Raw genomic sequence first — 11016 nt, 5'->3', positions numbered from 1 at the left:
ATCATATTAAAAAAGAACTGATCTACTTTCTGTCACACTGTTTACTACATGAACTAATGCTGGTTTCAATCTCACCAGAGATAAGAGGCTAAGCCAGTCTAAAGAGATGATTATTGTGAGAATATCAAAAGACATAAAAACTTCTGCTTTTTTGTGTGTGTTTAAATTATTTTAAAAGGAGTAATATGTATGTATGTTTTCAGCGACCAAAACACCAGGAGACAGTATTACACACGTGCTGGAAACTCAGGTCAACTCCCACTGCAGCGTTTTATATTTATGCTCGAGGTTCAACTAATCCATGCTCATTACATGATAACGGTACACTGACTGCATTTAGCAGACGTGACACATATCCATTAGCTCGCCTGCTGCTTTTCAGTAACTATCTTTACTATCTGAGCATTGTCACCGGAGGCTCAGCAATGTCAGCACAGCTACATGTACTGGATGATAATGAAACCGTTAGTGAGCTGGACTGAATATTATAATGAGATTGTCACACTTTATCACAGTAAGTAACATTACTGTAGCGAATCTTCCACTTTGTTTTGTTGCATTATTGTAGATTATGTGGGCGACTGAGAGGTGGAGAAGCTGTCTACCAGAGTATCAGTAAACCACAATAATCTATACTGAACGTTATGAAGCAAACAACAGTGGATCTGTGCTGAAGTAGCTGGCTGCATCGCTATAGGCTAGTATAAAAAAAAAACGCTCCATGTTTGCTTTTTAGCGGTAAATTAACACTTAACACAACATAATACCAGTGGTACACAGGATAACTGTAGTATTTCGTACCAGATAAAATTAGCAATTAGTCGGCGTTAGGAGCTGGGAGCCGGTTGTTTTGTGGTGTTAGTGGACTGCATATCATTAGCTGTGTTGTTGTCGCACGCAGAGAACCCGACCCGGTTCCTTCACATTAAAACAGAATAATGGCTGATCCAACAGAAAAAACAGGCCTTATTTATGAGTGACGTTAGAGCCTGCTGACAGTGAGGCTCTAATGTTTCATTGAAAAACTACATATAGCCCCTTTAACTGATGAGAGTTCTAGACACACATCAGGTTCTGATCATGATGATTAAGATATCCACCTAATGATTCTGGGGCAGTTATGATCCATATTTATCAACTCTGATCGGCTGAACATGTTAAGAGGTTAAATGACTGTACAAACCCAACTTGAGAATTTGTAGAGAGCCATAAAACTAAACTCATATTATGACTCCAGCCCAGAGAGCCCAAAAGAAATCTGCCAGCACACTGTTATTCATCCAGCCTGTGGGACACAAACAGCGGCCCCCACGGTGAAAATATTGTGTTTCTGTTAGATCCATCCATCCAACCTCATCCCTACGCTGACTGTGTCACACTTTATGCTACGTCACCTGACTTCTTAAAGGCTTTCTGGCAGAAAGGCCTGAGGCAAATGTCTCCTATGTGCACCCAGCTCGTTAGGTAGAGCTGGGGGGATGTTCCACTTATTGCATTTGAATACTGTCCAATGTACAGCAGATTAAGACTTTGAAAATGAAATATCAAATACAAATCCGTTTTACACCGCCACCCTGCCCCAGCACAGCTGCCGGCCGCCACAGTTAAGCTTAATGAGAGCCCAACAGCCCGGGGAGTGGGTGTGTCACGGTTCTGTCCATCGAATCCGCGATACGAGACCGTGGAAGTTTGTCGCGGTGTCTGTCTCTGTTTCAGAACCCTTACAGCCCTAATATCTGGATCACACAGATATCCATGTCCAAAGATCAGGGCCCTGCATGGATTAAAGTTATCCGTTTATGCTGCGGCGTGTGGAGACTGCACTGAATGGACAAAGAAGTATTACATCAGCAGGATGTCAGGAAGTTTAATCTAATTTATTTGCTACACTATATTTCAGTTAAGTTGCAACTTAAAGCTAGGGCAGGCAGTTTATTTCAGAACTGCGCTTTTTATTATAATCTCTTTACATCTCGACAGCAATCAATGAATCAAACATCCAGTATCTGTCGCAGGACTGTAATAAACACGGCCGGTCATTTCAGTGGGTTCAAATGATGGGGGTCGGGGCGTTCTGTCTCATTACTAGTTCTCCAACGTTGCCTGCCCTAGCTTTAACAGTGTGTCTAAAAGCTCTGATTTCATTTTTAACAAATAAAAGGATGTTCTGTGTGTGACCTTTGTGTTTGCCTTCTTCCAAAAACTTTTTTGTGATTTATAAAAAACAAATATTTTTACAGGGCGTCAAACGGTCTCAAAACGTGAGGATGATTCAGTGCCATACCTAACTTCTTCTCCAGCGAAGTCAAAAACTTTAGTGATGGTGACTTTAGCAGGTTCTGAGGCTTTTGTTTCTGTACTCAAAGGTGCAACCTTCAATACTGAGGAATCATCCTGAGGATAAAAACCAAAGAATCAGTCTAAGGGAGAGACAAAAAAATATAGACACGTACAGAAAATGCTGTAGGTTTGATAATTAATGCTCTGATGATCCTTTTGGTGTATTTTAAGTACCGTCTATTATCTGGGTTAGAACATGGTATCCTGTGACTTTACACCAGAAAGCACCATTAACAAGTTTTGAGTTTGGTTCCCTCCAAGTGTTTCCATTTTAAAACATACACCATATTAGTCATACATTTAGGTTCAAAACATATTTACCTTCTGTGTGGTATTTGATTGTGAGGCGGTGCTGATTCTTTGGGCCTGGATCCAACATCAGACAGGAAACTTGCCCAAAGGTCATCTGATTTCTTCTTCTGTCTGTCATCATCATCCTTCTGTACCTCAGCGGGTTTTGCCACCTCTTCCTGTGGAGGCAGTCCCTCCTCCGCTCCGTCTCCACACGTCTCTTCCTGGTCTACCTTCAGTACTCCTTTCTTCCTCTTTCTGCAGATTGTTTCGAGGATGTGAATTAAGGTCATCATCATTGATTAAAGATAGAACAGCATGCAAACATACAGAGAATGTTTGAAATAAGAGTTGGATGAAAATGGCGGACATTTCGGGTCAAGAATTTAGGAAAAGCCGCAGAACAAGCCTGCTAATAAAATTCTTTTCGTGCAAGAAGTCAGAGTGAAGTTTTCTTTCATGTTTTTGTCCTCGTCTCATTCAGAACAAAACAGGAAAACAGGGGCCTAACATTCAATCATTCAATATTCAATAGTTTCAACTCATACTGAGGACACTGTTCCCCAGAGTCAGTGTTGGAATCAGCCTTCACAACCTTTGTATTATAAAAATGTCTCAGTTGTTCTTAAACTGGGGTTTGACTGTAACTGACCCACAAAATGTAAATCATCAAGTCAAGCCCTTTAACTGCAATCCAAACGCTCCTCTCACCTCATACTGATGTCCTTTTTCTTCCTCTTCTTCTTGCTAACATTGTCAGGATGCGGCACATCATCATCCCCGTGCAGAGGGTCTTCCTTTTCGCACTCATTAATGTCATCCTCGCTGAGGTTATCATCTGAGGACAAAGAGAACAGGATGCAGCGGGAGTGCATCAGACAAAACTATAGTTTACGGAATTTAAGCAAAATCATACTGCGATGTTATGATCTGATCATGTTCTTCTACAGACTTCTGTTGAGGTTTTTGTTTGACACATGTAAAAGGTCTGATCTCAAGTAATGTTGTGGCACACACTTTCACCATTACTTTGATTAGCCAACTAAACAATTTGCATACATTTACCAACTGTGATATTTATCAACAGTGGAAATAGTAATAGGCTCAACGTTTCCCTGCCGCTCTATCTCAAGCTGATGTGTGGTGAGTCTCCCCCACTTCACTGTGAAGTGCTTAGAGTATCTATGATAAAGCGCTATATAAATGTAATTCATTATTAAATATCTGTATTAGCATTAGAGCCCGACTGATGTTGGATTTTTAAGACCAATACCGACTTTGATATTTAAGGATTTTAAAATCCAAAATTGTTCTTCACTGAACGCAATCAAAGATTGTCCCTCACGTTAGTTTTGTGTAGTTATGACCTCTCTCCAAGATAACATGGCATAATGCAGTTGAAAAAAAACTTTGTTAGATATAGAACTTTGTTACCAAAGTTAAATGTTCTGTGGTGGATTTGTTCAGGTGTGTTGCTAACAGGGGTGTTGCAGTGCGCCCTCTGGAGGACAAATTTTACAACTACGACACTCATAACACAAGTGAAGGATGTGTCTCTGTTTCTCTTTTAATTGTCTTTTATCTGCTATTATAAACACAGATACCGGCTGATCTGCAATTAGCCCATATCAGCTGATAATATCAGCATGCTGATGTAACGGAAGCCAGCAAGGCTGTGAGTGAGTAACCCTCACTCTGTGACACTTTCAGAGACGCACTGGCGACTGACGATAGTGCCCATGGGCTTCTGCCTCCGATATACTTGCTTTTTAACAACGCGTAGAGTATGTGAACAATACCGTTTGTATACCGTCACATACTCGCCTGCAGTCAGGTGTACCTGGAGGATTAGATCAGAGCCGGATCATCCCTCGCTGACACCAGATTATCTTCCTTGACAACCTCCAAATATGCACAACGTAAACAAACGATCCACACAGCCACACTAGAGGAGGTTGTGATTTTAATGAGACATCATAACGATGTCGGTAATTGCGGACTAGCTTAAGGAGTTTTATTCTAAACACACTGCCATAAATCTCCTTTTTTAACTCTGCAGCTAACCTTCTTATTCTTCTTCATTTGTGTTTAATGGAGATGCTTCAAAGGAATGCTGGATACGCGTGGCAGCCATCTAAGGTACAGGTACGCGTAGTTAAAAGCAAGTATGTGGGGTCTTAAGCCTCCTCGTCAGCGCGTCCGCCTCCCTCACACCAGGTCCGCGGTTCGATTCAGGACCGTGCACTATGTGCTCAGGGGGTTACACCGGTTACACTGATTTAATCGGTCCAGGATTTTAATCATATTTCATATCATAAGTGCTAAGAACACAGACCTTGCAATCTGTCATTGTGATGGAGATAAATATATTTAACAAACAGCCTTGGAAAGGACACCGGCTTTTCTGCAGTAAAGTCTAGTGTTAATAATGATGTGATGGGAGGTAATAGTGATTATATTCATTCTGCCCCATCATGTATGCAAACATGTATAACGCAGTCAAGTATAAGTCCACCTTCAGCTATGACTTCAGAACACTGTATCAATCTGAGCAGATCTCTATGTGAATTTAGCTGAGTGAACTGATGAAGGAGATGTTAACCTGAACCGTTTGTAACAACAGCAAACACTGTGTAAACGAGTCTAATAAGGGCTACACACCAAACGACAGGAAAGTAACGGTAACCACCGGCCAGCAGAAAGGTGTTGAGATAAACGCAGCACATGAAGGTTGGCTGCAGACTCGGTGTTTTGTGGAGGGTCTTCAGTCATAATCATGGAGCTGTGCTCGTTTACTCCGTTTAGTGCGTTACCATGTGTCGGTGAGCTATTCACAGTTATGTGACAAATTCATTTGCTATATAACCCGCTAACATTAAGTGTCCATGCGACATTTCCTGTAACGTTGGCCGAGTTAGTAAAGACTGACGTTACTAGCTGACTGCTACTAACGTTACCCGCGTTACTTTTAACACAACCACAGGCGGGGAAAGTTCCAGCCCTCACCTGATGGGACGTAGTCTGCATCTTCATTAGAGGAGTATCCATCAGAGTCGTAGTCAGAATAGTTCATCATTTTGGAGAAAAGGCTTCAGACCAACGTTGGTAACTTAGATAAATAAAAAGGTTGTTGCAATTACTACCTTAGCTTATTGTTGCTTTCACAACGCTACAATCGTAATCCTAACTGGCTACAAATGCCTCGATACTATCACAAACAACGCTTAAACGTTGCTTTTTCAAGTCTGTCATAAATATAAATAAATTCAGTGTGTCAGTATGAAGCAGGGGAACGTTATAATTGTAGCGTTAGCTTTCTGCAAAAGAGGAAACTGACTTCCTGTGGCGACGACGGCAAGCTCAAAGGGTCAAACTGGCGGCGACCTGGCAATGTTTAGATGCATTACCGCCACCTACAGGACTGGAGTGGAGGTAAGCGTGTTATACATGTGGTTATAACAGGACAGTCTGCAGTCTGTGGAACAAATTATGATTTAAAGCAATGATTGTGAAAACTTAAAACCGCCCTGACAGCCTCACTCAGAGCCAGCAAGTGTCATTAAAATAGGCCTTTTTGTGTACATAGAGAAATTCTTCAATCTTTGAGTTCCGCTCATGATGAATGGGAGCAAAAACAAAAGTGCTGCGTTTATAATTTTGTTCAGTGTATTATTTTGTTTAGATATATTTTGTATTAGTATGTTGGACACTGGGTTATACAAAAGGGGCATAGGTGACAGGAAGTGGTAGGCACAGGTAGGGTAACTCACCAGGGAATGAAAACATAGCATGGAAAATATGAAAAATACATAAAGAAAGAAATAATAATACATTTATATGCATATTTCCATAGTTTCTTGGTGTAAGTACAAAGCCAGAATAAATGGGCTATAGTTTCTACATGAAGATCACAGAAGGAATGTCAATATCTTTTTTTAATTTCACCAGAAAGGATTTTACAGGGTAGAAACGATGCAAAATCTTAAAGGAAATTTCCCTTACTTTATTCACCAACATATATTTGTGAGAGAGTCCACACTTCCTTCCAGCATATATCTCCAACATATGAGTTCCAGAATGCACAAGCAGTCGGTACTGCTACAAAGTCTTTTTGAACAGAGTGCTGATATTTTTATTGTTTTTGGAGACCTTATGGTTAAAACAAATTTTTCATATCATAGTTTCTGCAGGCTCAAGAGGAGGCAGCAAATTAGGTATACAAGTATCTCTGAAAATCATAATAACTCCAGAAGGGAGAGCATCAAAGACTATAGCAAATTGTACAGTCCTCACCAGACCAAAGACCAGAGATCAGAATAGAATAGAATAGAATACACGCAACAACTGGAAACAATAGAATGGGAAACCAACTGGTATGTTCATGTTCAGCTCTACAGACATATGACCAGCAACCAGCAGAGGATGCTGTTTGGTTAAATTAGCTCTGAGCCTGAAACCGAGGCTCATCTGGGCATCTAGACACTGGAGTGAGTGCGACACAAACACACTAAAGACAGTTTCATATAGCGATCTGCTTTAATGGATATTATCTCACACATTTTGTTACTATAAAGATTCATTTCATAATCAAAAAATCTAATTATAGCACACATAGTACAATATATAACAGTGATCTACAACAGGAAGGACAGCTACAGCATACACATATTTCAGCCTAGGTAGTGTCAAAGACTTTAATGGACAGGGGGACAAAGGAATGTTTGAAGTGGTGGTACCTGCTTAGAGGAGGAAAAGCTGACACTCAGGGTGGAGAACATGAGGTGGGACTGAGATGATTTTTTGAACCTGTCCGATTGTCCGAGTTTGTCAGAGCATAAAATTCACACTCAGAATTCACTCAAATAAAACGGTGTGCAGAGAGGAGAATAGATGTAAAGTTTGACAGCAATGACATGATTGGCTGGTGGAGATTGTGGAAAAATCTGATTAATTTAACTTGAACCTGCACAGCAAAATTTCCCTTTTCTGACAGTGAGAGTAATTACACACTGTCGACACAGTGACATCCAGTATAGGCTCTGCCATACCGAGCTGCTGCTGTCGCTACAGTCGCTGCCCTTTCACCATTCAGCTCTAGCAAACCAATCAGTATGTGCCAGTGCAGGAACGTCGCCACAGACACCAGATTTACTGCGAGTATGGGGAAATTTACCTGGCTCAATCAGCATTTTGTGAACTCGTTTGGTAAGGGTTTGAATGTAACATATGTTCATTTTTATATAAAAGTCCTGCACTCCAGCTTTAAAGAGGGAGAAGAGAACTGTGAATGAAAGAGTAGCATTAGATAGTCTTGTACTATGCTTCATTAGACTGACAAAACTGTTAGATGCTGAAGTGGGAATACATGTAAACAGAAGATATGTCACATTTAAAAAAGAAAAGGGATGAAGGTAAGATAAGATAAATATCGGGATAATAGGTCAGTTATGAAGACAGTCACAAGGTAGAATAAATCAGGGGCACCTTGAATAAGGCAAATTGGTCCCCTGAACACTGACCACTTACAGTGTCTGTGCACGCACGCACGCACGCATTTGAGTCACCTAATGAAGGTTGTTGGTTGTTACACAGGTCTAAATTACTGATCGTGACTCTCCCTGATCAGTCCAGGTGAAAAAAATGACCAGCAATGGGGAAAATAGATGGGTTAATGGGAATACCACTTAAGAATTTATAATTCTCCAAATACATACTGGAGCTACTCCAGAGACACTGAGGTACACATCTCGTGGACCAATGGAACAGCTGTTTTTCCTTTTCATGACTATCAAAAGCTTTCTTTCCTTAAATTTCCCCTGACTAGTGTATTAGGATTACATTCTGTTACTTGTTGCAAAAGTAGAATTTGTCTCCCAAACAAAAGTCTTGGAGATCAGTCGGTCTGTACACAGAGTGTGTATTCCACAGTAAAGATCATAAGAAGCTAAGAGAGATGTCCCCACAAAGAGAGGCAGCTATTATACCTTCTCTTCCTAAATAACACATAATTGCAGTGTCACGATGTAATGTGTTTAGATGGCTAGCATGCGGCTCCATTTGAAGATGACCTAAATGACGAGTGATTAAGTGTAATTTGCACATATGATTAATAGCAGGGGGCTACAGAGTGGTGCTAGTCATCTGCTGGGTTTAGTGGAGAGGACAGTCGCTTAGCTCTGTGATCAAATATATAAACTAAGTAAAATTACTTGATGTTTAGTTTGGTTTGATTGCAATAACCATCAGCTGAAAGAGAGCTCAATGATGAAACTCTGGAGTGTTTTCTCCGCCCTAAAATATGATATTTCAAATAAGACTGTTATGCAACAGTACAACATGAGCAACAGTAATGCTGAGATTTTCAGTTAAAACTAAAATAATATTAACAAAATATATTTATGTGGTTTCATGTACACAAAATGCAGCTCAGAGTGCTTTCCATGCAGCATAATGTCATTAACGTTAAACACAAGAGTAGAAAGAGCAAACTATTTAAACACTTACATTTAAAAAATGAGATAAGTAAAACAGTAACAAAGTAGTTGAGAATCTTATTTTAACTCAACGCTCGTGTTTCAGGATCGGGTTCCTTGTCCTCTCAAGGAAAGTCTGCTGTGCAGTTTGCTAACTTTGTGTCTCCTGTGGTGAGTTAGCTGTGTAACGTTAGCCCACGTTACACTTAACAAGCTCATATTTTATCATTTAGTTCACCTGGAGAGATTTTATGATTTTCACAACAATTGGTTATTCCCTCTACAACTGGAGTTAGCATGTCAGTCTCTTATATAGCCTCCATTTACCGCAGTCCGGTGACCAGTTAACATTTAGGTATATAGTGATAAAATCAGTAGGCTAGGACAGTTTGACAGATCAGTGCAGAATGATCGTTATCTTAGTGACAGTAAACCATGATGTCACCAGTGTTGGGCAGTAACGTTGCTGTAATATTACTTTCCCCAGTAACTAGTAGTGTAACTAATTACTTTTCTAAAACAGTAATATTATTACTAGTTACTAAGGCAAGTACCGCTGCGTTACTTGTTACTTGACGTAAATTCACGACTGTGCAGCAGCTCAGCGGGACCGGACTTTGTTGTTCAAGTCCAATGTTGGACAACGAGGGAGAGAGGCGTTCTTTCCACAGCTGGAAGTAGCTTCTGACATTTTTGTGTCACAGTCTAACATGCAAAGAACATAGTCGTCTATTAATCTCAAAAGCTTTCAACCGCAAACATTTCTACATCTGATTTATTGAAGCATCTGCTGAAGCAGCACAGCCACATGAAACTTACAGAAAGAAACTCCTGCAGATGCTGTCACTGATGTTTAACGTAACGTTTTGTATCTACTGAATACTGCTCTTATAAACAGGCTACATGTGCAGAAAAACAGCTGTTTAAAAGTCGGGATTTAATTGCTTTATATATATTTTTTCAGCCAGTGGCGTTAAGAAATGATAGGCCTAGACTATATGCTTGAAACCATAGGTCTACCCTTGCTTCTGTTATTCATATGATGTTAGTTAAAAAGTCTTGAGAGGCTGCTTTGTTTGGGGGTGAAGGGGGGTGGTAGTGTAAGCAGCGTTTCCCATAATTAGCCTATAATTTGGATAATTATCAAGGCAGACCACCACATATTGATTTTCTAATTATTTTACTAGGTGTAGGCTATTTAAAATCATTTTTAATTGAGGAGCTGTATTGAGGAGCATATATTAGTGCAGCACCTCCTCCCTCCCTCCCTCTCTCTCTGTCTCGTGAAAACCACTGCACAAATCTGTCCAAAGTTAGAATACCCCCCCCCCCCATTCTGTGGGAAACACTGGATATAGTAAAGTAACTAGTTACTTTTATCACCCAGTAATAAGTAAAGTAATATTACTTCTTTAAGGAGTAATAAGTAACTATTAATATATTACAATTTCTGAGTAACTTGCCCAACACTGGATGTCACTGTACTGTGTTTCTGTTGAGGATTTCCTAGATAAATCACTGAGCCTTTCTCTCTCTGTTTCCCCATTTTCTCAGCAGCACCATGGCCTCCTCCTGTCCGAGCTGCTACTGGACTGCCAGCCTGCAGCGCTGCTTTCTGATCTACTTCTGCTGGCCCACTGGACTCTACTACATCTAAACTTTTCTGTACAAGTGTGCATAGCAAAAGTACATGTTTTAGGTTGTGAGATATTTGTGTATATGTTTATTTACAGATCTCCGCAGTACACATTGAACAAAATTCCACAAATGTGTAAAAAGGAAGTTACAAATGTAACATGACCCACAATTTCACATGAAGTAATCTGCAAATGTATAAAAACAGTTTTGTGTGTACACATCACCCTGTACTTTTTTGGATATAATTTTACACATCACAAATGTAAAAAGACAC

General features: G+C 40.2%; 1 pseudogene; it reads right to left on the bottom strand.

Moving 5' to 3' along the window:
• Positions 1-2229: 2229 nt before the first annotated feature.
• LOC119894467 lies at positions 2230-5936 on the bottom strand (annotated as a pseudogene).
• Positions 5937-11016: the final 5080 nt, after the last annotated feature.

This window comes from Micropterus salmoides, unplaced genomic scaffold (genome assembly GCF_014851395.1).
Source record: "Micropterus salmoides isolate LMB-PRFRI ecotype aquatic unplaced genomic scaffold, ASM1485139v1 Ms_hic_scaffold_8, whole genome shotgun sequence".
NCBI classification, from domain to species: Eukaryota; Metazoa; Chordata; class Actinopteri; order Centrarchiformes; family Centrarchidae; genus Micropterus; species Micropterus salmoides.
The sequence above is the reverse complement of the archived record's forward strand: the minus strand, read 5'-3'. Positions and strand labels throughout refer to the sequence as shown.